Source organism: Puma concolor, chromosome B4 (assembly GCF_028749965.1).
Source record: "Puma concolor isolate L17-30 chromosome B4, mPumCon1.1.hap2, whole genome shotgun sequence".
Classification (NCBI taxonomy): Eukaryota; Metazoa; Chordata; class Mammalia; order Carnivora; family Felidae; genus Puma; species Puma concolor.
Genome location: NC_141673.1, coordinates 88,292,295 through 88,320,062, shown reverse-complemented (window position 1 = coordinate 88,320,062; position 27,768 = coordinate 88,292,295). Strand labels below are relative to the sequence as shown.

The following is a 27,768-nucleotide window of genomic DNA, read 5'->3' as shown; positions in this document are numbered from 1 at the left end:
TCAGGCTACACTGCATGCTCAGTGTGCTCTGACACTGCTTCATTTCTTGTGCTTTTCCTGTTGTTCTCTGTGCCTAAGTTCCTCCCTCTTGCCCACATGTGACAAAATCCTATCCATCCTTGTAGAGAGCCCACTCAAAGGCCATTCCTCTACAAAGTCTTCTTTCATTTTACTAGTCACTGTGCCAGCCACAAATGATCATCCTGCACTCTGAATGCCCAAGACACATTATTTGCATTTCCCTTATGACAACACTTTCTACTTTGTGTTACAGCTATACTTTACCCCTTGGATTAGAAGATATGCTCCATAATGGCTTGGGCCATATTTCATCTTTTTCCCCCCACATATCTTGGATTTTATAAATAATGCTCCAATAAACATAGGGATGCATCTATCTTTTTCAATTCATCTAACCTAAATTTTTTTGCCCTGAAAAGGACACCATCAACAAAACAAAAAGGCTACCTACTGAACAGGAGAAGATATTTGTAAATGATACATCAAATAAGGGGTTAATATCCAAAACACATAAATAACTTATACAAGTCAACACCAGAAAACCAAGTAATCCAATTAAAAATATGGTCAGACTATCTAAATATACATTTTTCCAAAGAGACATACAGATGGTCAATAGACACAGGGAAAGATATTTACTCCTAGTAATCATCAGGAAAATGTATATTAATACTACAATAAGATATCACTTCGTACCTGTCAGAATGACTAAAATCAAAAAGACAAGAAAAACAAATGTTGGCCAGGATCAGGAGAGAAAGGAATCCTCATGTACTATTGGTAGGGATGTAAATTGGTTCAGCCACTATGGAAAGCAGTATGCAGATTCCTCAAAAAATTAAAAATAGAAATACTCTGTAATCCAGTAATTCTGCTACTGCATATTTTTTAAGTAAACTCTACACCCAATGCGGGGCTCTAACTCATCACCCCTTAGTTCAAGAGTCACATGCTTTACTGACTGAGCCAGCCAGGCACCCCACCACTACTGGATATTTTATCAAAGAAAAGAAAAACATTTTTTATAGTTTTTTAAATAATATTTTTATATTTTTAATGTTTATTTTTGAGAGACAGAGAGAGAGTGTGAGTGGGGAGGGGGAGAGAGAGAGGGAGACACAAAATCAGAACAGGCTCCAGGCTCTGAGCTGTTAGCATAGAGCCCAACATGGGGCTTGAAGCCACAAACCATGAGATCATGACCTGAGCTTTGAAGTCAAATGCTTAACTGACTGAGCCACCCGGTGCCCCATTTTTAATAATATATTTTTAAAACCCAGTGAGCAGCTACAGGCACAATGGAAAATTAGATAAGTAAAAAACAATAATAGTAAAAATAATAGATACTGGAACTACTGAGTTCAAGGTCTACAGTTTTGGACCTAGTTTAAGTTCAGTTAGAGACCAGACTGTACTGGATCCCATAGCTGAAGTAGATAGCAAACCCAATCAGCATCCAGACACTAAATTGGGCCCAGGTGGCAGCTGACATCTGCATCATAAGGCAAACATTCACAAAGACGCTCAGTAGTGGGAGGAAAGGCAGAGCAGGGACCTTAAAGTGAAGGGGACTAGAGCTCTGTGGCTGTCTCCAGATGACCCCAGTGATCCCAGTAATGAGAACCAGGAGCAGCACAGCCACTGAAATCCACACTGGGTCTCCAGAAAGCAGAACTGGCCACTGGGCCAGCACCAGGCAAAGGAGAATTAGCAGCGGAGCAAGCAGTGAGGAACAAACATAGACAACACGGCCAGAGAGTGGAGTGGGGGTGGGGCTGCCTGGAAAAAGTAGTCCCTGTAGAGTCAGCCTCTCTACTATATGTCCATTCTCCTCCAGCACCTCTGATTCATTTTCCCCATTCCTCCTCTCCGGCTGATACCTGATGATGAGAACACAAATAGCAACCATGGAGTAAGACATCAGGGACCCAATAAACCTGAGGTCCACAAGATCAGTGAGTCCAAAGAAGAAGAACATGATTATTGCAATAATGTAAAAAATTACAATAATCCCATGCTGGAGGATACTCCAGGTAAGGATCCTGGTACAGACAGGGAACAGGAGGCCATCTACTGCCATATCATGTAACAGTTGATATGTGAGTAAAATAAGGTCAACCCTATTTCTAAAAAACAAAACAAAACAAAAATACAAACACTACCACATAGTAGGCAGGGGCCCAGCCTATAAGGAGAAATGCCTCAGGCAAGATGTTCCCAGGTTTAAGCTTGTAGTAAGGCACCATAAGTGTAAGTGCTAAAGAGACACCAAAATACAGCACAAAGCAGATGAACAGTGAAATCACAATACCCCTGGGGATGGAACGTTGGGGGTTCTGGGCTTCTCCAAGTCTAGTAACAATTTCCTCAAAACCTATAAATACATAGAAAGACGTAGCTGCTCCACGGAGAATCCCCTCAAAGCCAAAAGACACAAACCCCCCAGAGCCCAGAGGGCCCAAGCTGGAGGTGTCATTGAGGCCAGCCATTGCATAGTCCTCTTCTGTGAGCTTCCAGTTGTACAGGTGCCCTTTAATGAAGCCAGAGATGATGACAAAGCTTAGAACCAAAATTTTCACCAATGTGAACATTTTCATAACTGAGGAAATGCAAATATACCACAACTCTGTGAGATACCACAGAAGAAACATAACAATGAAGTCTAGATTGTCTTCTAGAAGGTGGGAAACATGTGGTAAGATAATTCCATGCAGGGTCACACGCAGGTGCTCAAAAGCTAAGAAGAATATGTGGGAAAAAATGACTGCATTAGCACCAATGGAGAGGAGGAGGTTCCAGCCAGTGATGAAAGCCCAGAGCTCACCTATAATGACATGACTGTAGATATATGCCAAGCCAGAATGGGGAACCCGGGCACTAATCTCTGCGTAGTACAGCCCAATCAACATAGAAAATAGGCCGGCCACCAAAACACAAATCACAAAAGATGGCCCTGCTTGATTTCTGACCACGTCACAAGCCAGGACAAACACACCTACACCCAGTGTGCGGCCCACACCCAGGGCCACTAAATCCAGAGTGTTCAGGCTTCTCCGTGGGTCATTCTCAGCCACCGGTTCCTTCGGCGTAGGTCCGCGTACCAGTTTTTGACCAAATCTATGGAGTGCCTGACACACCATCCTAGCTGGAACTGAAGAGGATTCCAGGATCAGAGAGCTGTAGCAAGCCCAGGGAGCAGAGTCTGGGATCAGGTTTGGTGAGTCTGAGTTAAGCCAAGTTGAGTTGGGGCTGCCGAGGTCCGTTACTCAGGCTTCAACGCTGCTACTTTGTATTTTCTGGTATGTGATAGCTCTTCACAATGCCTAAATAAACAATAAATATTTACCGAACAACAGTCTTCAACCAGCTAACCAAAGCCCAGAAGTCCCATGTCACTTGTTGCAGCTCGAGTATCAGAGACTGAAACCAAAAGATTACTAAAAAAACTCAACCCTGCTTTCCCCTGAGAAAAGTGTCAAATATCACCCAACATTCTCCTTCTTACACATTACATGACAAAATCTCATGTGGGTTCATCTAACTCATGTAGCTTCATGTACTAATTAAGCTGTAGGACACAACATGGCATGAATTTATTATGCAATAATTCACACATGGGGTGTTTGTGTGGTGCTTGAGCATAAGTTATGACACGTTAATTCATGAACTAGAGGACCTTGTTGCAGTTACAGAACCATTTCGTACATATATTCTGAGTTTAAAATACAAATATTGGTCCCAGAGTCTTAAAATTCTTTAGCTCCAAATCAGCTCCCATGGTCAGATGCCCCCCTTTCTCCTCATCCGACATCATCCATTTAGCTGTACTGGTGGCAAAGAATGTACAGTCCAACCTTTTCTTTTACCCATACAGGCCCACAGGGGGCGCTGTGAGAAGAGAGGTAGAGAAAGAGGCAGGGCCTTCATAACTACCTGTAAGAACTAGAGAAACCAGGCTGCCTGGTGAGGAAATACTGGAGAAATAGGTGCCTAAGCCAACCAAGTGTCCATTACTAAGGGAGAGGAGCCAGAAAGGCCATTTTGTGAATTCTGAGCATTCAGTTAACCTCACCCAAAGTAACTAGGCAAAACTTAATACAATTTTTGCATCCACAATTGTGAGAGTGTGATAGGGAGGAAGGAAAGAAGTAGGTCACCTAGCTCAGTAGCTTACAACCAAAACAATTCCTTCTGTATCCTCCCTGTCTGGGTTCCAAGACACAAGGAGAACTCACTTCTGCAGACAGTCTCCTCACTGGCCACACTGTGCTCTATAAACACCCTGCATCATCTGTGATGTCAACTGCCAGCCATCTGGAGACCATGCCCTACTCTGTGAGCTTATATTAAAACACAAACTTGTAATTCCCTATTAACTTTCCATGGTAGTTATTTTCCACTCACTCAAATCATGGTCTCAATATGCCAAAGATATTTTCTTAATGAAGAAACACTACCCTACATGTGGTTCCTCCTTCCTCCTCCTCTGCTGCTGCAATTCAAATGGACCCCTCCTCGAGTGGAACAAGGCTTTGGTGAACAATTCACATCAATGCCCCAGAAATGAGTAGTGAAGAACAGAGAAAACAAAGTTGAACAGCCTTCACTCTCCTACTATTCAGGCTTTGACTTTGAGAGAATTTTAGGAAATGTCATCAGTGGTTTTTAAAGACAGAAAGGTCAAGTCAAAATTGAAAAGTCTTCTCTACAGATTATCAAAAGGAATCCTAATGCTATGGGTCAAAGCTTCTGTGTACAAATCCATCTACACTCCTTATTTACCACCCACCAGTGGCAACCAGTTTCAAGGTTATGATTTACTAATAAGCACATAACATAGACAGAGTCAATACTTAACCCATGGAATCTTGCTACACTGTAAATGTCACTGATATGTCCCACACCGACCCCCAGGCTTCAAACCCTTCAGTGTTTCCCACTGCCCTTCCTTCCTAGTCCTTTCTTCCTTCATCATATGACCTGTGCTGGTTCCTCCAGCCTCACACCCTGTCCAGCTGCTGCTCCAGCTGAGAAAGTCCATGTTCACCCTGTTACCTGTCTCTAATGCTCTCTTGTCCCTTCACTTAGCTACCCCCTACTTCTCTTTCAGTTCCCAGCTCAAAAGTTGCTTTTCAGGAGCCTTCCCTGACCCTCATGCTGCCCTTCTTATGTGCTCTCATACCACCCAGCTTACCCCATGTGCCATTTATCCTAATGTGTCACAATTCCTGCTCAGCTGCCTGTGTCCTAATCAAAGTGTGAGTTAGATGCTCAATTAATGCTCAACAAAAACTTGTTTAACAAATACACATACTGAGAATAGAAACCTGAAAGAGAACATAATCCAGAATTTCTATCTAATTGACTTTGAGATACATGCTTTTTAGCCAAACAATATTTATAATATGGATCTAGGTAAAGATGTAAATGGTATTGCCTTCCTTGTAGAAGACAAGCAAAATCAAAGTGTGAAGGAAAAACAAACTGATGAACCCTTGACCTCACGTCATTCATGGCAGGTATAAGCCACACAGGGTGGCAAAGAATTGCCAAATTTTTTGAAGGCATCATGCTCAGGCCCTATGATATAGGTGGGATGTCCTAAGTCAGAGGTTCACATTTCAGGAAACAGAGAGAGGGATAATGAAGACACTCAGAAACATTTTCATACTTCATACCCTGCCCTTCTGGAGATTCTTATCCATTAGCTCTGTCCTTCCCATGGCTACTCTAAGTCACCCCAAATGACAAGAAATTGTCCTCAATTTCAAAAAGAAGAGATTATAAAAGCTTCTTTCACAGGAAAGCAGTACAGTTTAGTAGTTAGGAGTAAGGAGGCTATGCAGGTACACAGTTCAGGTTCAAATACAACTCAACCTTAGACTAGGTACTCTGGACAAATAGTCAACTTCTTGGTGCTTTAGCTTCAATAACAGTCAAATGAGAGTAAAAGTACTCATAGGGTAATTGTGAGGTTTAAGATAAATGATGCCTATAAAGTAGTTAGCTCAGTGCCTACCAAACAATATGTAATTAATATAATCTACCTAATGTTTAATATTGACATCTGATCCAAATCCCCAAACTTTGAAAATCAATTAGTTTTTATAAATTTCTAGCCCCAAAATCATCCACAAAAATTTGAACCTGTTAGCTCACCCTCATGAGATAATGAAACAGTTTATTCCATATATTTTGTCTTGAAATGCTAAGTACCCTAATTAGACACCTTCCTACATGGTGCTAAACACTTGGAGGTCCTAGGCTTACTGGGTTAGTCCAGTAATGAAAAAAATTCAAGCCTCAGGACACCTGGGTGGCTCAGATCACAATCTCACACTTCGTGGGTTCAAGCCCCATGTTGGGCTCTGTGCTGACAGCTCAGAGCCTGGAGCCTGCTTCGTATTCTGTGTCTCCCTCTCTCTCTGCCCCTCCCTGCTTATGCTGTCTCTGTCTCTCTCAAAAACAAATAAACATTAAAAAAATTGTTAATGCAAACCTCAAACATCATCATCATCATCATCATCATCATCATCATCATCAATATTTTTGACTATGGATGTCTCATTCATAGAAGGGGCAGTGCTGGGTACTGTGCTAAGAGCAACAACCATTATGTCTGAAATTTTGGATTTGAGTCTTGGATCTTCCACCTCACTATATAAACCAGGGTTATTTGCTTGATGTCTCTAAGGTTTTCTCACCCACAAGGAAACTTACCTACTTCATTTGCCTTATAGGATAAACATAAGAATTTGATGAGAAGATACAAAATATCACTCACTGCTGGTGACACTGTAACTGGGGTCATGATCCTGAAGCAAAATCTTAGTGGAATTAATAATGCATACTCCCTCCCACCTTGCAATCCCTCACTGAGGTAAACACCCCAGAGAAACTCTCTCCTGAGTCTATAAGGAGGCTCAGCTGAGAGAGTTCATCACAGGACTGTTTCTGAGTTTGGAGCTATGCAACCTCTGTTACTAGAGAAATGTACAGGTAAAATGTGCCACATGTACACAATGAAATATTACACAGCAGTCAGAATTAAAAAGTAGATTAAAGATAACAACATGGGTAGATTTCAGAAACAAGTAGCAAAAGTAGAAGATGAGGTATACAGCACAGTTACATTTATACACATTTATAAAACAGCCAAAGAGTGCTGCCTATTTGTCAAGGATACGCACATACCTGTTAAAATTTTCATGTCATTCTCTGATAAAACCTTCTACTGGTTTCTCCTTTTATGCAGAGTAGAAGCCAACGTTTGCATTTACAATGACCTACAAAGTCCTACAGTATTTGTCACTGACCCACCTGCTACTCAGCCTCTGTTTCTCTCTCTCCCGCACTCTTATTTCTCTAGCCTTCTAACCATTCTGGTCTCTTAACATACCAGGCAAGACCCTACCTCAGGGCCTTTGTACTTGCTCTCCTTATAACCATACCACTTCTAACCCAGATAGCCCCATGGTTGCTCACTTCACTGCATTTGGTAAAGCACATGTGTAGAACAGCCTTCCTTGATCACCACATATAAAACTACAATCTGCTCCTAACCACCCACAACACACCTTACCCCCATGCCCTCATTTTTCTCATAGCACTTGTCACTATTCAAGGTACTATATTTGTACTTAATTGTTTATTATTTCCTCACACCAAGAGATGTAAAATCCATGAAAGCAGGGCATTTTTATTGTTTTGCTCTTGGCTATATTCCCCACACTACAACTGTGTATTTGTAATATGAATGAATGTATCTAAATACACATATAGAGCATGGATTGTAAGAGCATTTGTTAAATACACTAACGCAAGTGCCTCCAGTGAGGATGGGAAATGAGAATAGACATCATGATGAAAGGGGAAAATAAAATGCATTATAAAGGGGCCTGACAGGAAGCAAAGATGCTAACAGCCCATGGTGGAGAGAGGGATTGACTCCACTCTGTGCACTTCAGTTTCAACAAGGAATTTCATGACATAATGTTGTGAGTTAAATTGAAGGGTAACTGGATCCTATAATTGTCAGAACATGGAGAACACAAAGAAGAAAAGCCTACTAGAAAGAGGGTGGAGAACAAGGGAAGATGGGACACCCCTCCTACCAGTTCCCTCTGAACCCATTGCCTTTTCCCCAATTCGTCTTTCTCCTCCACCTCCTTCAACTGTCTCTGGAGGCTCCTTACTGGGCACTAACGATGCTTGTACCACATTTTTCCCTCTGGGGAACCGTCCCCAGCCACCTCCCTACCAACAGACACAACAGTGGTTCTTAACATTTGTTGAATCACAGAGCCCTCTGAGTTTGGTCACCTCAAAAAAAAGTCCTACATTCTCTTGAAGTCCATCTATGTACCCAGAGCAGGAATCCCAGAGGAGGATCATCTGAATCTCAGGGTCAGAGGTGGGTAATGCTTAGATAATTTCTGTTTCTCTCAAGTGTGTTTTACAGGGTGGTCGGTCCTTTTGCTCTTCACACTTTTACTGAAGATGAGGGAGAGTGGGTTACAGACAAAGTATAACGATACCAGAGAAGCAACACAAAGAACAAAACATCTGGGAATTAAATAATCACATTTCATTACTGCAACACAAACAGGCAGAAGAAAAATGAACAAGTAAGCTTATAGAAGACAAAGCAAAGCCATGATTGGGAATCCTGAAAGAGCCTACCACAAATCCAGTTTATAACAGTACACAAAAACATCATCCCCAAACACTATTTTCAGAAATGCCCTTTCTCCATGCAGTGATCTACAATTATTCCAATAGTTTATATTCAGTGCAGACTCTCTGGCCCAGCTCTCAGAATCCTGCCCTAATTCTCCCTCTACCCTCAGGCCCATCCCCTTCTTCCTAATTCAGCTCCTTATATCCTGACTCACCCTTCCTTGGATAAGCCTTTACCCTGCCCTGCCAGGGATGCCCTCCTCACTCCTTTCTGTCCAGTCTTGATGCTCTAGGCCTTCTCAGTCCTATTCTACAATGTTTTCCCTGGTGATTAGTCAGCCTTTCCTAATCCATCCTGACTGGTCCCCATCTCCAACCTCCATCCAATTCCCATCAGCACTTACAGTCCATCCTGATGCTCAGCTAAAACTTGTTTTCCCTTTCTGTCTGCTGGTATCCTGTGTGTGTCACTTAAATTCCTTTATAATATAAAAGCTTCTGAGGTCAGGGCCAGGATCTATATACCTCCTCCTTCTAGATTCCACACTCCCACCTCCAACCTCACTGCCCAGGACAAGGATCTGCTCATAAATGTGCTAAGAAACCATAACAGCCATTTAGGACATAGAAAATGAATATACAGATGTATTGATCAACTACTATATCTTGAGATTCCTAGAGGGAATTTGTTTTGTTTTGTTGTTTGTTTGTTTTGATTTTTTTGAAGGAGATAAAGGGCCAAACAGAGGTGTAAACAGGAGCTAGAACATGCATAATCATCTATTTCAAGCATATTTCTAAGGTATTTCCAAATGAGGGCCCTGGGTTTGTGAATCTCAGTTTAATTATGAAACAGTCTCTCCCAAAGGAGGTACTTGGTGCATGAGAGGTGCTGAAAGAAATGTGGATAGAGGACAGAGAACATGAAGCCAGCTTGTATGAATTCAATAATGCCTTCAACTCCCCCTTCCCTCCCTCTCCTCCGTGAATTTCTCTCAGTCTCTGAACTCCTTCCAAACTCCAAAATCAAAGTGCCATCCCAAGTCTCCTAGAACAACTCCTGTCAGGTTCAACAATCCACCCATTAAATTGCAGACTATCTTCCTGTCCCAACCAGCCCCAACCACTCCTCTTTGTCCTGGAGGTCATTGTGTTCACCCCTCTGTCTCTGAGAAGGGCACTGCCCTCATTCTGGACATTTCTTTTTCAAAGCATTTTCTGATACAGTAAGTTCTACTGGCTCCCATGGTTGGGTGTTAACCCTCTTGCCAATCAGGAAGTTGGCCTAGTGTTTCCTCCTGAATAGCCTCAAAGAGAGTTTGGGTACCAGTTGCTTGGCTAGAAGTTTGATAAAGACTTGAGAGGAAGGCATATGAGGCTGTTAAATAATTATTTTACTTCTCAAAGTTTCAGAGAAGTGGATTTAAATACAACATCTACAGAGATCATATCAATCTTCTGTATCCAAGCATAGATCCTTTCTAACCTCAAAGTATATGAAAACTCTCTTCCTCTTTAAAACTTCCAGACAATGAAGATTCTGGAGCCAATGCAACTAGCACCCCCAAACACTCAAGTATAAAGCTCCTTAGGAACTTAACTTCCCCAGAGTTTCTCAAGTCCTAACTCAAGCAGCCCTGCAAATGAGGTAGGGGGCGGTCATGAATACAGGAGTAGAAGCTTTGAGTTCAGGGCAAGAGTTTTAAGGAAAGGTAAATGTGTACATGTACAAAAACATGTCCAAGAGTGAAAGAGTTCACAAGGCATATGAAAAGGCAAACAGAACAAAAGCCACCATTAACACTGGGGCTGAGTCTCATACCCAAGGGTAGAAGAAATTAGTTTACAAAATCAAATGAAAAATGGAATCTTTGGACTTTCTCTTTCTGTTTTGGCCTTCTCTTCAAGTCTGTGTCCATTCATGGTCTTTCATTTATCCATTCAACAAATATACTAATTCTCATTTATTCAGCACTGCAGATTAAGCAGAAAAAGCACAGAAATCCCTCCACACAAATTAGTTACATCCTTAAGTTGAAAGCAAACAATAAACAAATAAGTAATATGAATATTTACTGTGTTGGATTTTCAATCAGTGATGCAGAGAAAAGAAAGCAAGAAAAGGTAAGGATATGCTCAGAGTGGGTGTTTTGATTGTAAGATGGTTGATCTAAGAAAGCCTCACCTTCACACTGTTGTGCAAGCGTCACCACCGTCATCTCCAGAACTTGTTCATCTTCCTCGGCTGAAACTCTGTATCCATTAAATAGTAACTCCCCATTCTTCCCTCCCTGCAGCCCCTGGCAACCATGACTGTTCATTCTCTATCTTAATTTGACTACTGTGGGTACCTCATATAAGTGGAATCACACAATATTGTCCTTTTGTGACCAGCTTATTTCACTTAGCATAAAGTCTTCAAGATTCATGCATGTCAGAGCATATGTCTGAACGTCCTTCCTCATTACGGCTGAATAATACATCATTGTGTATATCCCACATCTTGTTTATCCATCCATCCACTAATGGGCATGTGGGTTGTTTCACCTTTTAGCTGTTATGAATAATGCTGTTATGAATACATGTATACAAATGTCTTTTGTAGTCCCTCCCTTCAATTCTGTGGCATATATACCCAGAAGTGGGATTCCTGGATTGTATGGTAATTGGATATGTAGTTTTTTGAGAAATCACCATAGTGTGTTCCCCATGGAGCACAATTTTACATTCTGACCAGCAATGCACAAGTGTCCCAATTTCTCCACATCCTCCCCAATACTTTTTATCTTTTGTTTTGTTTTGTTTTGTTTTGTTTTGTTTTGTTTTGTTTTGTTCTTTAATACTAGCCATCCTAACAGGTGTGAAGTGGTACTTATCAACTGTTGAGGCCTGTGGGGCCAGGACAGAGTGAGTGAGGGGTAACCAGTAGGACATGAGGTCAGAGAGAAAGCAGGAAGACAGATCCCTCATGTAGGGTCTGAGAGTCACTGTGAGGACTTCGGCTGTATGATTCTGGGCGAGATGGAAGCCTTTAAGAAAGTGATAGTTTGACAGGTTGCCTACTGATTTTCATGTTCTGTGAATTAAGTATTGGGTTCTTAAACTAAGGAAAGGTCTTCTCCAGAATTTGAAGACAAGGTGTGGAGACAAGTTTTGCAGAGTTCTCAATAGATGTCTGATGCATCTGAAAACACGATGATGGTTGGACAAGCTGTGTTCTTGCCTCGGCCTCCCTCTCTACATGCCAGTGCAGAGATTCCATGCAGCTACCCATGGGAGAGTAACATGATGGATTGCTTTTCCTGGAACTATTCACTCCCTGGATTATCTCTAGGCAGGACTCAAACACTTAAATATCAAACGAAAGTCATTTTAGTATCATTCACTATTTTAGGTTATTCCCACCATTATTATGAATAATGAAGAGCTGACATGGAGATAAAGGGCACATTTTCCAGAACCTTGTGAAATTAAGGACTGGAAAGAGAGGGGCAGGGAGACCCCCAGAAATGGGACAGTAACCATGTGCATCAGGCACTTGCAAGCCTTGCAAAATTAACTAGGTTAAGCCCCTCCAAAACCCAAGATGCCTCAGGAAGGACTGTCAGAAGCATCTGAGTAGCTCACGACTGGAAAGAGAAAGGGCCCCAGAGGGAAGCCTGAACATAAATTTCTGAGAGGCAAGGAATACGTGTCATAACCCCACTTCCCCCAAGGAAACAGCAATGAAAGCTTCTACATTTAGATGAAAAGTCCAATGAGTTATAGATTTTCTCAACAGCTAATAATCTGGATAGAATGGCTAATCAACTACCATTCAAAAATGTTAGAAATACACACTTCTGTGTGTTATTGGGAGCGGGGAGACATTGAGGGGAGAGAAGGAGATAATAATGGGGTTGTTCCTGCTGGAAAAGGAGGAAAGACAGAAATGAATTTTCACTATGGCATTCTTAGGATTCAAATGGCTGTTAGTAGAGTTAATTATAGGAAAATCTGGAAACTTAACTAATTTCTCTTTCAAAGAAATAGGTCATGTTCTCATAGGTTCTGTGTGCTGGTTCTCTTTCCAGCTGACAACCATCTAATTCATCAACCACTCGCAACAGAGTATGATCACCACCCACCCCCAGGGTGAAGAGACTCCACAGGTGTATCACAACATAGTGTCAATCTCATTTCTCTCCTCTATGGGTCTTTACAGATGTCCTGGGTTATCCCTAAGCTTCCACACATTTATCATAAAAAGGGGACTAAGATATAGGAGAAGGCTGCTCCTCCTCCTTTCCTCAAGTAGAAAAATAAGAGACCTAAATGGCAGTGAAGTTTTATTTCATTCATTTATTTGTTCATTCAATAAACATTCAACACCTTCTAAATGTCAGTTCTACTGTTTGATGCGACAAACACAACTGGGAGGAAAGAAGGAATGTTCATGCATACATGGCACTCGTTGTCTTTAACATGTTCTTATATAATAGTCCTGTCCAAAATGTGTAACCTAAACCTGGTGATAAAAATTATCAGTCTACAAAACAACTTTGTAAAGAAAGTGGATTTTCTATAAAACAACTGACATGTGCTGTTCAAAACTATCAATGTCAGGAATGACAGGCTGAGGAACTATTACAGATTAAATGAGAATAAAGAGGCATAATAACAACGAAATGCAATGCATAACCCTGGATTGCATCTGGATCATGGAGAAACACTTTAGTATAAAAAAATAGGAATTTAGTAAACCTAAACTGTAGACCATATTTCATAAATACATGCACCCACACACTTACACAATACATTGGACAGAGTAAGCAAATGTGGCAAAATATTAACAACTGTTCAATCCTAGTGAAAAATAAATGGGTGTTTACTATACTATTCTTGCCACTTTCTGTAGAATTGATATTTTGCAAACTAAAAATGTAGGAAGAAAAAAAGAATAATAAGCTATGGTTGTTCTCCTTCTGAAAAATAACACTTTCCTCAAGTCTTAAGTCACATGTGTGCACACACACACACACAAATGAGCGCGCGTGCACACACACACACACACACACACTCAACCAGACCTGCAATTTCCTATTCTCTATTAAATCCAAACTTCTAATGTTGTATTTACAAATCTTTCTTTTCCCTGTTCTTCTACCACTTACTCCTACTATTAACCTTTTCTGTGGCTCCTGCTTGAACAGGAAAATCTTTCCCCACACATGCACATCTTGCTGCTATTAACATCACCGTCACACAGACTTTTCCTCTCTGCCTAGAACACTCTTTCCAAACCTTGTTCAACATGATCCCCCTACTGGAAGTTTCTCTGGGCATACCTGAAGATAGATATCTGATCTCTCCAGTATGTTCTCCTTGTCCTCTTCTCTCCCCTCATTTATACCCAGTGGCACAACTCACCGACTTAGAATTTCTCCTTGGGAGAACACAGTTAAGGAAGATGATAGGAGAAATAGGTGGTGAGATGTTGGCTGAGGAACAGAGCTTCTGCATGATGATGCTCTACACTTGCCTTTCCTTCCCCAGATGAAGCCTGAGGTACAAAGAGTTAATGTGCCACAGCCAAGGAAGTAACCCAGGATGTACAGCCCAATTTGGCGATGTCAGAGATCTGACACAACTGAGGTCCAAGTCTCCTTTACCACAACAAAGTGAAGGTACAGAGGAAGTAACCCAAGAGCCTAGAGAATATACATTATCTGAGAGAGTCATGAATTACACCAGTGTCATCACCTTAATGTGTGGCAACTGAACATATAGACAACAGAGAATTATACTACTTTCATTTCTTTATTTGGAAAATAGGTCAGGTAATGCTTTGGCATTAGGCATCATAACACAAGACTCAGATTGAAACATTTAAGACTGACATGCAGAAGGGAGGAGTGGTACCATAGTCAATTAATTGAATGGTACCTTATATTGCCTTGCCTTGCCCTTATATTGCAAGCTCCCAGGGGTGCCTGGGTGGCTCAGCTGGTTAAGCATCTGACTTTGGCTCCAGTCATGATCTCATGGTTCCTGAGTTTGACCCAAGTGTCGGGCTCTGTGCTAACAGCTCAGAGCCTGGAGCCTGCTTCAGATTCTGTGCCTCCCTCTCTCTCTGCCCCTCCCTGCTCAGACTCTGTCTTTCTCTCTCTCTCAAAAATAGAGAAACATTAAAAAAATTATTGAAAGCTCCAATAGATAATAATTTTCTGTATTTACCACCATTTTTCCTGCACTTTCTGTAAATAACTACACAGATAGGTTCTGTATACTTTTAATGTATACTTTTAATATAGACTAAAATGAGAAGTTAGATTGTCCTTCAAGTCAAAACTATAAGTTTTTAAGTGAGAAAGACTTTATTCAATCTATTAAAGATCAGATTTCAACTAATTGTACATGAATACAAAGGCAAATTCCAAATTAGAAATTCAGGCACCACACTGATTCTTTGTGCAAAAGAAGTCAAGCAAAAGCAACAATTTTCTTCCCCTAAATCATCAACAACACCACCATTACCCCCAAATCATCATCACTCAGTTACACATAGTGCAAGACAGTAGTGGCAAATACAGAATTCCCCTCTTTGGGAACTTACAAGTAAGGCCATTTCAAGAATACATTCCCAAATGCCTAAGTAAATAAAAGATACATGAGATTTTAACCAGAACAGGTACTCCTCAATCAGAAATGAACAGTCAAGGCTAAGGCATATTAAGATCTCAAATGGCTTCTTAGCCATTTGATGGAAGGTAATAGTAGTAAGGACCTCATGTTCTGTGTTGGCAAGAGTAGTGAGTATCTTCTGTGCACTGTTAGTCAACCTGACTAGGCTGCATGGAAGTGCAGAGAATTGCCCCATCTTGGCATTATGTATAACTGTTTTGCAGTAAGACCTCAGTTTAAGTATCTCTTCAGCTTGGACATGATCTAATAAATAGAACTTCTTTTAGGCCTTCCTTCCATGTCCCTCACCAAAATACAAAAAATAATCCACCACATCTCAAAACAGTAAGTCCAGTTTGATCAACTAAACAAGATCTAGTTAAATATTTGCTACAGATATTTATATGGATCTATATACTAAGATACAACAACAACAACAGCTCTCATCTTGGTCCGCTGATAAGGAAAAGAAAGAGAAACTATTGCACTAGTATTAAAAGTGTAACTTCTCCCCAGGGGAAAGAGAAGAAAGGTCAGATAACTTCCCTCAAAGGTTGGAAAAATACTGAAGTAAACAAGTTCAGGGCATAACAAAGAAAATTAATATCCAACATTATCTCCCAGGAGTCTTCTGGGAACAACTTCACAAACGGATTACTTACCAGGCATCCTCCTACATATGTTCCCACTTTGTACTATATTCTGTTTGCATGTTACTAGGAAAAAGCCTTTGTCTCTCTTTCTAAAATAAAACTCCTCAGGATAGAACCTGCTTCCTGGTCTCAATGAGGCTAGGAACCCTAATTCTGCAGGTAAATACTAATAGGCACAACCAAGACTAGAACTTGAAAGCATGGCAGCCCCCAAACTGTGTACTCATTAGAGGAAGAGGAAACACAGCCACCTCTTCCATCTCATCTATCTACCCTACCACCCTCAGCCCTACACCTCACAATCCCACCCCAGTCTGGCAAAGGCTGAATTCCAAGTTGGTGAAAATCCATCCTGATGCAACATAACACGCTTCAGACCAACTGTATGCAGACCAAATCCATCCACTCTAATGTAGAACAAAATCTACATAGATGTAGACCAACCTGCTTTTGCTTTTTTCCCCACAATACATATGGAGTCCCTCCTATATGCAGACACCAGACAAGTATCATTGCACCATTGTTTGGGTAAATAAGCAGAGAGCCATAGCTTTTCTAGAAACTGTATAGACTCCATATAATCTACTACCATTCTGGGATGGTTGTCAACAAGGCACCTTGTCTTAGTCCTTCCGGAATAACTACACAGAAGACAGAGGTAGACGCAATGTTCCCCATTCATGATTTGACATTTACAAGTTTAGCTTCATTGAGAATCTACTTTTTGAAATTCTTAACATTTCTATCACACCAAAACAAGATGTTCAACCTGATAAATCAGAAAGGACTGAGCTTCTGCACTTAGAGGCCTTCAGAGACTTGAATGGGCAACCAGGAAGAACCAGAACTTGATTTTCCAAACAGGAATCAGAAAGACAGCTAGGAAAAGCCAGGAAGGGTAGGCAATAATGATTAGAGAGTGATGTGACACAATGATGTCAACAGTGAAAATCAATTTCTTCTCTATTTCCTATATGATTCTCTACTCATTTTTAACAACCACTGAATCCTGTCAACACAGGACACTTAATAAAGTCATAGGAAGAAAGCAGAACAATGAAATACATCTGCCTATCCACCTTATTTTCCAAACTACAACTGTAGACAGGATGACCTTTGTCTCCAATGAGCACTGATCCGCAATCATTTTTTCTAACAAGTAATGCTCAACAACTTTGTTTTTCCCCTCAAATATTTCTTCAACTTGTAAGCTGATTCTGGACATCCATCCAGTGATCCCACTCAACACTATATCCTATTCCACTTTTAGACTTACAGTTGTGAGTGGTCCACACAAGGTGGATTAGAAAAGGCTAACTATCGCTCTGGTAATATTAGTTCTTTAAATGTGCCCTTCACTCCTCCTTGTAAATACTCAGCTCTCTCTTTCTGTCCTCTCTCACCACACCCTGCGTGGTTCGTCTCACAGCCCTAGGTGGCTTCTCCACACTGTCACCATCTACCTTGAAAAGTTAATTTGTTTTCCTTTGTTTTGCTGTAGGCAAGACACCAGATGATCTGAGTCATATGAAAGTTGTATCATGCCTCAAACTCCTGCGTTCCTATCCAAATACAGAGCCATATGACTTCACCCTCAAGACCCATCTGCCTAATCCGAACTTGGGCAACATAATCTGCAACAAAGAGCATCTACCACCACTTTTTACAGGACATTCTTTATCCCTCTTCCTTAGTTCTTTCTAATCTCCACACTTATTTGTGATTTCTGGGATAAAACAAGAAACAAGGACTAAGATTAAATAAAAGAATATATTCCATAAAATCATATTTACCCATTTGAAATATACTTGTAAAGGAAATTGTACCTTCCACATGATTTTGCTTAAACTAAGGTTAAAATGAATCTGCCTTTGAGAAGCCTATAACAGTTATCAAATGATAATAGACATCGCACAAGAACTGGTAGAGGGCAAGAGAGGGACAATCTAGAAAGAAACATGTGCCACCTATAATCAATAAAACAGGTGTCATGCATGGATAAGTGTTATCTGTGTTTCTGGTGTTGGGGTAGTGCCCATAGTATACATGGTGGTAGGTAGGGGAGAGAGGGGAGAGAACAGTTTATATTCTTTGACATTATGTTCATTGAACAGCCTTTGACATTAAAGAGTTGCAAATATGTTCGGAGATAACAGCAAACTACCTCTTGGGGACCCAGGAAGCCAGACCTATGTCAGGCTTCTCCACCAAGCCTTTATCAATCAATAAAAAGCCTATCGTGTACATAAAGTTGATAGACTCCAAAAGAAATAACAGAGCCATCAAGTTTCAAAGTTATTTAGCACTCATTCATTTATAATATACTTGGGACCTCAGAGAGGCCTTCCTAAAGTGTTTTAAAAACCACTAGGCAGACACATCCCCGGGGAACTGGTAATCTTTCCTCCTATAGCCTGACCTGGCCTGTAACCAGTCACCCCAAACTTTTTAAAATTAGATAAGAAAGGCAGGGAGGTACCTTCAGCAGCTGTAAAAAATAGATATCTAACTCCTAAGGCCTAGAGGAAGAAGACCTCAATTCCTCTCTGGTGACAGGGAACCACCTTATTAAACTGGACGTGCTATTCTGCCAAGTCAATGACAATGTCCTCCCTAAGAATAGATGACACAGAGACTCTCAAAATCTCCAGTGAGAAAGTGTGGCAAAACATTAAGGAGACACCAGAGACAGGTGGAAGAATCTTCATTCAAGGAAAATGTCTATGCATATTATGTGTTGGGCCCAGAGTGAAAGACAAAGCTAAATAAAGCAAATTCTGCACCAGGTCTGAGAGGAAAGCCCAGAAAGGAAGGCAAAGCAAAGAGGTGGGTTGGAAGCTGGAGGAGAAGCGCCAAGGAACAACCTTCCCTAACTCATATTTTCTTCAGCAGAGCTGAGAACCTTTCTGGTCTGGAAGAGAACACAGTATAGGCTTCCAAATCACTCTGACCCCAGAAAATCTACCTGTCTTGCCCAAACTCACAAGGATTCTGGTCTGCACACACTCCCAATCCAGTCTATCTCTGCTCAAACCCCATGGGGTTTGGGCATCTAACTGCAGTCCAAGACAGCCTCTTCCTCTCTGGCTCTGTCTCAGTTTTCTTGCCCACACTATAAATAGAAGAAATCACTTACCCATGGGCTGTTTCAGCCTCAGAGGAGAAGGACCTGAAAAGAATGTTTAAGTGAAACCCAGGGACAGGGAAGGAGCTTGGCCAAGCAGCGTCAAGACTTGGAGTGGAGCTTAGAGGGTGAACTCAAGGTGGCAGGGCCCACAGGGAGGCAGGGCCATCAGGAGGCAGGGCCATCAGGAGGCAGGGCTATTATGAGCCTGGGAAGCCTGACAGTAGGGCACAAGGGAGGGAAGGGAAACTGTGAAAGAGATGGATTAGGCAGAATCCTGGAGGAAAGTTGGAGGTGGACAATGGAAGAATAGTGGGGCCATGCATGGGAAAGGAGGTGGACTGAGTTTTAAAGAAGACTTTTTCAAGATGTGAACTTAGAAGTAAGCTTCTCAGGGTGCTGGTCATGGAGGAGGTCCTGATTTTCAGAAGTAGAGTGTGGGGAGCCAGGTGGAGCCAACCTGTGGTGATCTGAAAGCAAGTCCCAGATCCAGCCAAAGTGTCCACTCAGCAGTCCTTTAATTAAGGGTAGAAGCAACCTCTCCATGAGCCTCCTCTCTCAGAATCTCCTACTAGGTTCCCCTACCAGCACCACCCATTCCCAACCTATCACCCATGTTTCCCATCGCTACAGGATTAAACCAAAAGGTTTCTGGTTTAAGCTTCACCACAAGGGATTTCCTGAGACAGTTATTCACATAATCTAACTGAATATGCACTGAGCATTGGGCTAAAGGAAGTAAGGGAAAATATATAGCCCCTACCTAGAGACCTTCCTGCCCTAGACATTCCAAACATAGTTTCTAAGACTCTGAAACAGTGACCAAAGAATATTTCCCAGAACATTAATTATCCAACAGAGGCAAGACTTCTCAGAGATGGAGGAGGTGGGATCTACTTAAAGACCAAAGACTGAATGCACTAGTGATGGCCTAAGAAGGCATAGGTCTCCAGGAAAAGGAGCACCACTGCCTTCTCTTAATAGTGCTGTGATGCCTCTAAACCCTAAATTAGGTTCCTTAAACACTGGGGTAGATGTGAAGGGGGTAAGAGAAGGATAGTGGGAATTTCCTAAAGGGACAGAGTCTATACTAAGTATACTAAGAGAACACTAAGCAAAGAATTGCTCCAGATGTCAGAAAGAACCTCCAACTGAAGAAAACCTAAAATTCACATTGACCCTGCCCTACCACATATCCAGTAGTCATGAACGAAGGGCACTAATTGAGCCCCTCTTTGTTCCAGGTGTTATTCTGGGTGGTGGATGAGAGGCCCAACCAGGACTACAGAGCCAATCCTAGAGGCAAAGGAGACAGGAAGGAATTGGAAGGATGGCTGTCAGGACAGAACAGTAGGTGAGGGGCACCTGGGGTTTCATTTGTGTCTGTTCCAACAGTGTTAGGCTTTATTCCCTTGCCTCAAGCTGAGACTTCCTCAGATGTGCATCTGCTAAAGGAAAGAAGGGCAGGTGCATGAGGAAAGTCTGTCTATCCTTGTATGCCATCCCAAGAGCAATCCTTCCCTTTATCCCTATGCTATTCACTACCTGCTGGGTAGAGGGTGGGGGCTACAGAAATACCATAGACCCCAGACAATCCGCAGGTAATGAAATAACTTGTCCAGGTGCCCTCCTTCCCTACCTGCCTTTGGGCAGCAGGGGTGCTCGAGCAGCCTGGAGGCACTAGGCCATGCTTTAGGCTTGACCCAGAGCCTGGGCCCTGCAGGGCTTATGCCTCGTGGGACCCCTCAGTGGTGGAGGCAATGTTCCCCATATTCCCTAGCATGTTGCTGCCCCCTTTTCCTCGCAGGGCTTCAACCTCCCTGGTGGGCACCTCATGAACTTCTTCTACCCAGTTTAGTGTTGCCCAGAATCCCCTGCAGGTTGGGACTGAGCTCTACTCCAACCATCTTCTTTGCTTCCTAGGGCTCACCCAAGTCCACTCCAGCCCTCCCCGGTGCCCCCATTCAGGCCACAGCCCCTCCCACTACCACTGCAGGTTTCTCCACGTGGATGTGCTACAGGTCACGATGCCACCCAGGAGTCTACCCCCACCACTGTTGCCCTTGCTGCTGCACCCTTAGCCTTTCCACCCTTTTCACAGTGGACACAGTGGCTCTGAAGTCCCCGTTGCCCCCCCCACCAGTGTCCACGCCAGTAGCCCAGACCACGTTCCTGTCTCTGTGGTCACCAATGGCGCAGCCATGACATCACCATCATAGCCCCAATCTGGATTGCCACTGTGGCCTGGGTGGCACCTGACTGGGAGAAGAAGACAAAGAGCAAAGGGCCCTACACGTGCGCCCTTGCATCAAGGAGTTCCAGATGGCTGCAATCTCCTGAGGCATCAGGCCATCCACACAGGCACCAAGGCTGGCCAGGTCCCTTCCAGTACTATGGAGATGCCCACCATGGTCCCCCTAAGTCTCCTGAGCATCCCTAGCTGAGCTGAGTGGACCAGTGGGGGAGGGAAAGATGAGAGTGCAAGCAATTGAGTAGTCACAGGGGCCACAGAGGCCATGGTGTTGGGTGGAGTGTGACCCGGACCCACCCTGGAAAACACATCCAGAGAAGCACGCCTGTGACATGCTTGGCAAGGCCTTGGTGACATCTCCCACCCAAGCCTAGACAAGCTATGGCTTCAGATGATGAGTTCTACCCATGACCAATGTTCCTACAGTGATGCAAGTGCAATGACGGTGGGGGCTACTACATGTTCCCATGCTACAGGACAGGATGGCACAGTGCACAAGCCCTGCAACTACTCCCACTGTGGGAGACCATCTCCCTCAAGATCATCTCAACAGCCATGTCCCACAAGTGCCCTCCACAGACAGCCCTTCAAATGTGACCCATGTGAGGCAGCTTTTGCCAAGAAGGACCCACTGTGGGCATACACAGTGTGACTCAAGGAGAAGGTGCCATGTCATGTGTGAGGCAAGATGCGATCTCGGCTTATATTTTGAACCACAGGAAGGTGCACTGCCAGGACCCTCATCATGTCTGTGAGTTTTGCAACCAAGGTACCGGTGAGGTCTGTCTTACAGCAGCAGCTGCAGTGGCAGTGGCACCCTCTTCCCCCAGCTGTGGGCTCCCTCTAAGCCCAAGGGGCAGCCTCTCAGCCACTTTCCTCCCAGCCCTGGTGAACTATCCTTTGGAGGCAGGGAGAGTGGAAAGTGTAGGAAGGTCCCTTGGAGTCCTCTCCTCTTCCCCTCTCTCTTCCCAACACCTCCTCTCTACTTTCCCCATCTACCATATAGCCTCCAGAAGGAAAGGAGGAAGACATCTTTCTTAGGGGAATTCACTAGGTTTTAAGGATTTGGTTCTCCTGCACCTCTCTCCTCCCTGAACCCACACACACCTGTCCCCTCAGTTGTGTTAAAGTCCCGGGTAGTGGGCAGGACTGGAAGAGCACAGGAGTGGCTAGTGTCCTCACCCTTCTCCTCCCTCCACCCTCCCCCTGCCCTGCCCTTCCAGGGATGTGTGAGCCCCTCCTTGATGGTCCTTCCTCTTCCTCTTCCATCTCCACTACTTTCTGCTGCCTCTCCCTGGGGAATTGGTGCTTTTCTTTCTTTAAGGGGGGGAAGAAGGGAGGGACTCAAATATTCTGTCACACAGACCAAAAAAACGTGAGACTTGGAGTAGGGGCAGAAGCAGGGAAGGCAACCATAGTAAGTTCATAAGGTGGGGTTGTTTGGGGCCAGGCCCTAAACATCATTTTACTAGTGTAACTATCAGAGTAAGACAAGTCAAGGGAGTAAAAGAAAGAGCCACTAGGGCCAGAGGTAGGACAAGAGATTGAATTTTGGTGTTCAGGGTAAACTGGGGTGGGGGAGAATCTAGGGACTATAGATGCTTACCAGAAGTGGGGGGATGAAGCCACAGTGTCTCCATTCCTCTTCCCCTCCAGCTCCAGCTCTGGCCTTTTTTTCTCATCCCCCTCCCATAGGACAGAAGCTGTGGCCTTGCCATGTCATTGTGTTCCTCTGTCCCCTGCATGTTCCCCACCCTCACTCCCTCCTTTTTTGTGGGCCCCATTACAATATTTTAATTCAAAAAAAGTAGAAATGAAAAGAAGTGACCAAGCCTGGCAGGGTGGGGGGAATCAGATGATAAAGAGTTGGGGTCATAATTCTGTCTTGGAGGAGTGGACACAATGTGGCGACATGGAAGGTGGAGCCCATGCACGTGATTTCACATGAAGTATCTGAAAATTGAGGGGTGAGGGAAGAAGTAAGGAGGCAGGGATGTGAACCAAAAACAGGGGAAGAGGCAGGAAGAGACAGAGATAAGAGAAGCAAGAAAGAGAGATGGAAGGGAGAGCAAGAAAGGCCTGTGCAGCCTCTCCATAGGCAAAGATCCCTGTGAACCCTGGAGAGTAGCCACGTTTGGTGTTGTAAAAAGGACTTTAAAAGGCAGTGAAGGCCTGGCACCAGATGTGTGTTGTGATTTACCATAATCCCTGAAACACTGCTGCTACATGATTACACAAACGTTCCTGAGAGCAGGCTCGGACCTGGCCATTGCTGGGTGAGACCCTCCACCAGAGGGTCTGACTGGGTCAAAGCTGCAGGGCCCTCAGAAGTAAGGGGTATGGAAACACAGCCCCATCTGAGATAAAACTCAGGAGGGAGCTGCCTCCTGGAAGCTGATGACTTGATTGTGAACAGGGTAGAAGCAGGGAATGGATGGAGGCCAGAGACAAAGGAGGGGTGCTTGATTGCCAGTCAATGGGAGCACAGAGTTCTGATACCAGAGACTGGGTAGCTGGGTAAAGCCATTTTCACCTCTCCCATGCATGCGCATACACACACACACACACCACAACAATCCACCGCAGTAAGCTAAGAAGCACCATCTAGTGGAGGAAAGAGCTGTTACACCACTCCCTGTCCAACTGCGCCTACCACCCTCTAGAGTAACACCACAACTCTCTCTGCCTGCTTAGTTTAGGGATTATAAAGTGCTTCATAGATTGACTTCTAGGATTTCAATTTCAATCGTATTCCATTCTATTCATTGGTCCATCTATTCAATTTCTTTCTTTTATTATTCTTGAATACAGAAAGAAAAAATTTATTTTTATTTTCCATTTTTATAAAAAGATTTCTCTTTACTTTTTTCTACTATATTTTTTAATTTTTTTAATTTGTTAAATGTTTTTTTTATTATTTTTGAGAGAGACAGAGTACGAGTGGGAAGGGGCAGAGAGAGAAACAGACACAGAATCTGAAGCAGGACCCAGGCTATGAGCTGTCAGCACAGAGCCCAACATGGGGCTTGAATTCATGAACCACGAGATCATAACCTGAGTCAAAGTCAAACACTTAACCAACTGAGCCACTCAGGTGCCCCTATTTTTTACTTTTTTACAAAATTTTTAAATTGTTTTTACTTTCATCATTTCATTTTATTCTATTTTATTGTATTTCTCTTTTTTATTTTCAAATGTTTCCTTTTTTTCTTTTTCCTTTCTTTTTCATTTTCTTTCCTTTTCTCTATTCTATCAAGCTTCTTTCAACAGCCAGACCAAAACACAGCTATGATATAGTATTCTATATTTGATTTTTTGTGTTGTTTTTAATTTATTTTTTAATTTATTAATTCTTTTTATTCCTCCAAAATGACAAAATGAAGAAATTCAACCCCAAAGAAAGAACAGGAAGAAATGACAGCCAGGGACTTAATCAGCACAAATACAAGCAAGATATCTGAATCAGAATGTAGAATCACAATAATAATACTAGCTGAGGTTGAAAAAAGCATAGAATCCTTTTCTGTGGAGACAAAAGAAGTAAAATCTAGTCAGGACGAAATTACAAATGTTGTAACTGAGTTGCAATCGTGTATTGATGCCATGGTGACAAGGATGGATGAGGCAGAGCAGCAAATCTGTGATGGAGAGGACAAACTTATGGAGACTAATGAAGCATAAAAGGAGAGGGAAAATTAGGCAAAACAGCACGATATAAGAATTAGAGAATTCAATGACTCTTTAAAAAGGAATAACATCTGAATCATAGGGTTCCTGGAAGATGAAGAGAGAAAAGGGGGTAGAAGGTTTATGTGAGCAAATCATAGTGGAAAACTTTCCTAACCTGGGGAAAGACATAGACATCAAAATCCAGGAAGCACAGGAAATTCCCATTAAGTCAAACAAAAACCAACCATCAACAAGGCACATCATAGTCAAATTCACAAAATAAACAGACAAGGAAAGAATCATGAAAGCGGCAAGAGAAAGAAAAAAGTCCTTAATCTATAAGGGAAGACAGATCAGGTTTGCAGCAGACATATCCACAGAAACTTGGCAGGCCAGAAAGGAGTAGCAGGATATATTCAATGTGCTGAATTAGAAAAATATGCAGCCAAGAATTCTTTGTCCAGCAAGGCTGTCATTCAAAATAGAAGGGGAGATAAAAAGTTTCCCAGACAAACAAAAACAAGGAGTTCATGAACTCTAAACTGGCACTGCAACAAATTTTAAGGGGGACTCTCTGAGAGGAGAAAAGATTAGACAAAACAAAACAAACAAACAAAAAAAGCAACAAAGACTAGAAAGGACCAGAGAACACCACCAGAAACTCCAACTCTATAGGGAACACAATGACACTAAATTAATATCTTTCAGTACTCACTCTAAATGTCAATGGACTAAACACTCCAATCAAAATACATAGGGTAAAAGAATGGATAAGAAAACAAGATCCATCTATATTCTGTTTACAAGAGACCAATTTTAGACCTAAAGACACCTTAAGATTGAAAGTAAGGGGATGGAAAACAATATCATGCTAATGGTCATCAAAAGAAAGCCATAGTAGTCATACTTATATCAGACAATATAATTTTATTTTTTTTTTATTTTTTTTTAAATTTTTTTTTTCAACGTTTATTTATTTTTGGGACAGAGAGAGACAGAGCATGAACGGGGGAGGGGCAGAGAGAGAGGGAGACACAGAATCGGAAACAGGCTCCAGGCTCTGAGCCATCAGCCCAGAGCCCGACGCGGGGCTCGAACTCACGGAGCACGAGATCGTGACCTGGCTGAAGTCGGACGCTTAACCGACTGCGCCACCCAGGCGCCCCCAGACAATATAATTTTAAAATAAACACTGTAACAAAACAAAACAAAACAAAACAAAACAAAAAGACCGTAACAGAGATGAAGAAGGGCATTATATCATTATGGGGTCTATCCACCAAGAAGACCTAACAATTGTAAACATTTAAGCCCGCAAATACATAAGTCAATTAATCATAAACATTCAGAAACTCATTGATAATAAGAAAATGCCTAGAATATTTAGTTTTATAAATCTCTTCAACTATACACATTTATTTTGCATATATTTTTATTTTATGCTCAATAACAGGCAACAGAAGCAGGTATTAATACTTCTATTTTACAGATAATGAAACTAAGGCACAGAGAGGTTAAGTAACTTGCCTCAAGTCACAGAGCTGGTAAGGAGCAGAGCAAAGAATCAAATGACTGCAGTGTGATGCCCGCTCCTGCAGGTGAGTCCTGCAACTTCTGCCCTGGGAAGCAGCTAGTCTTGGAGCCTGGTGTGTGAGGGAAAAATTAGTCCCCAGAGGGCAAAAGACCTGCCTCCTGTGGCCCTTCTCAGCATGTTCTGCCTGGAAGAGCTTGGCCAAGTTGGGGCCTCATCTGGAAAGTGGGGAAGTCATACCTTACCTTCTGAAGATGAAAGGCTAAACCAGATCATTTACTGAAGGTCTTTGAGTTTTAAAACACAGAATTCAGTCCATGAAAAGGGTAGGTGAAGGGTGTAGCCAGGATAAAGTTCTCAAAGCCTTCAGTCTCCCCATCCCCATCCCTGTCTCCCTCTCCCTCTTTCTGTCTCCTGACCTTCAGGGTCCTCTTCCCCACCTGCTTAAGTCCTGGAAGCTGTCTCCCCCAGCCATGGCTCACTATCCTATGCAGTCCAGGCTCAGTCAGCCTCACAGCCTATGAGGACACATCAAGGCCAGACACATCAGCCTAGCTTCCCAGCACCTTGCCCACCAGCCAAGAGTCACTGGGGAGCTACAACCATGGAATATTTTACATTTCTGCTACACATCTCTACCACCTGTGACACCCATCACATCCCACCACTGGGGAGGGTGGGCTCTCCTGGCTCTCCAAGCTTTATGTCTCTCCAGCAGATCCTGTTTCCTCCATCCCTCTAACACACTTTTCCCAAAACACACACACACACACACACACACACACACACACACACACACACTTCCTTCTCATCCAAGGTCCACTTTCCCTACCCCCAAGATCATGCATTTACTGAGAGCTCTGACTTATCTCATCCTCTCCTTTCCATTTCTCTGCTCCTTGTTAACCAAATGAGTATCATTCTCCTTGTCTCCTAGGAAACCTTCTAGACTTGTGTGTCTTCCTCCATCATCCCATCTTTGGTCACTGCCAGTCTCCCATCGTCCGAGTCATGGGGTCTGGTCCAGTTGTCCTTGACCAACTCAGCTCAAAACATTTGCTGAGGGAGCACCCAGAGCGCTATGCCTCTCTGTCTTGGCTCTCAGCCTCGTCTTACCAGCTGCCAGGAGCTCCCACACGGTAGGGCCCTTGATTCTCCCTCTGGGTCTCCCCTCAGT

At 42.9% G+C, this 27,768-nt stretch overlaps 2 pseudogenes across 2 annotated transcripts in view; both read right to left on the bottom strand.

Moving 5' to 3' along the window:
• The window catches only part of LOC147579277 (cationic amino acid transporter 3 pseudogene), a 489,600-nt pseudogene that overhangs the window by 337,736 nt on the left and 124,096 nt on the right, over positions 1 to 27,768 (bottom strand). The window lies entirely within an intron of this gene.
• On the bottom strand, positions 384 to 25,984 carry LOC112867686 (cationic amino acid transporter 3 pseudogene; annotated as a pseudogene). The gene is made up of 2 exons (XR_015253753.1): positions 19,153 to 25,984; positions 384 to 3,344 (listed from the first exon to the last, which is right to left on the bottom strand). The product of XR_015253753.1 is annotated as a cationic amino acid transporter 3 pseudogene (transcript).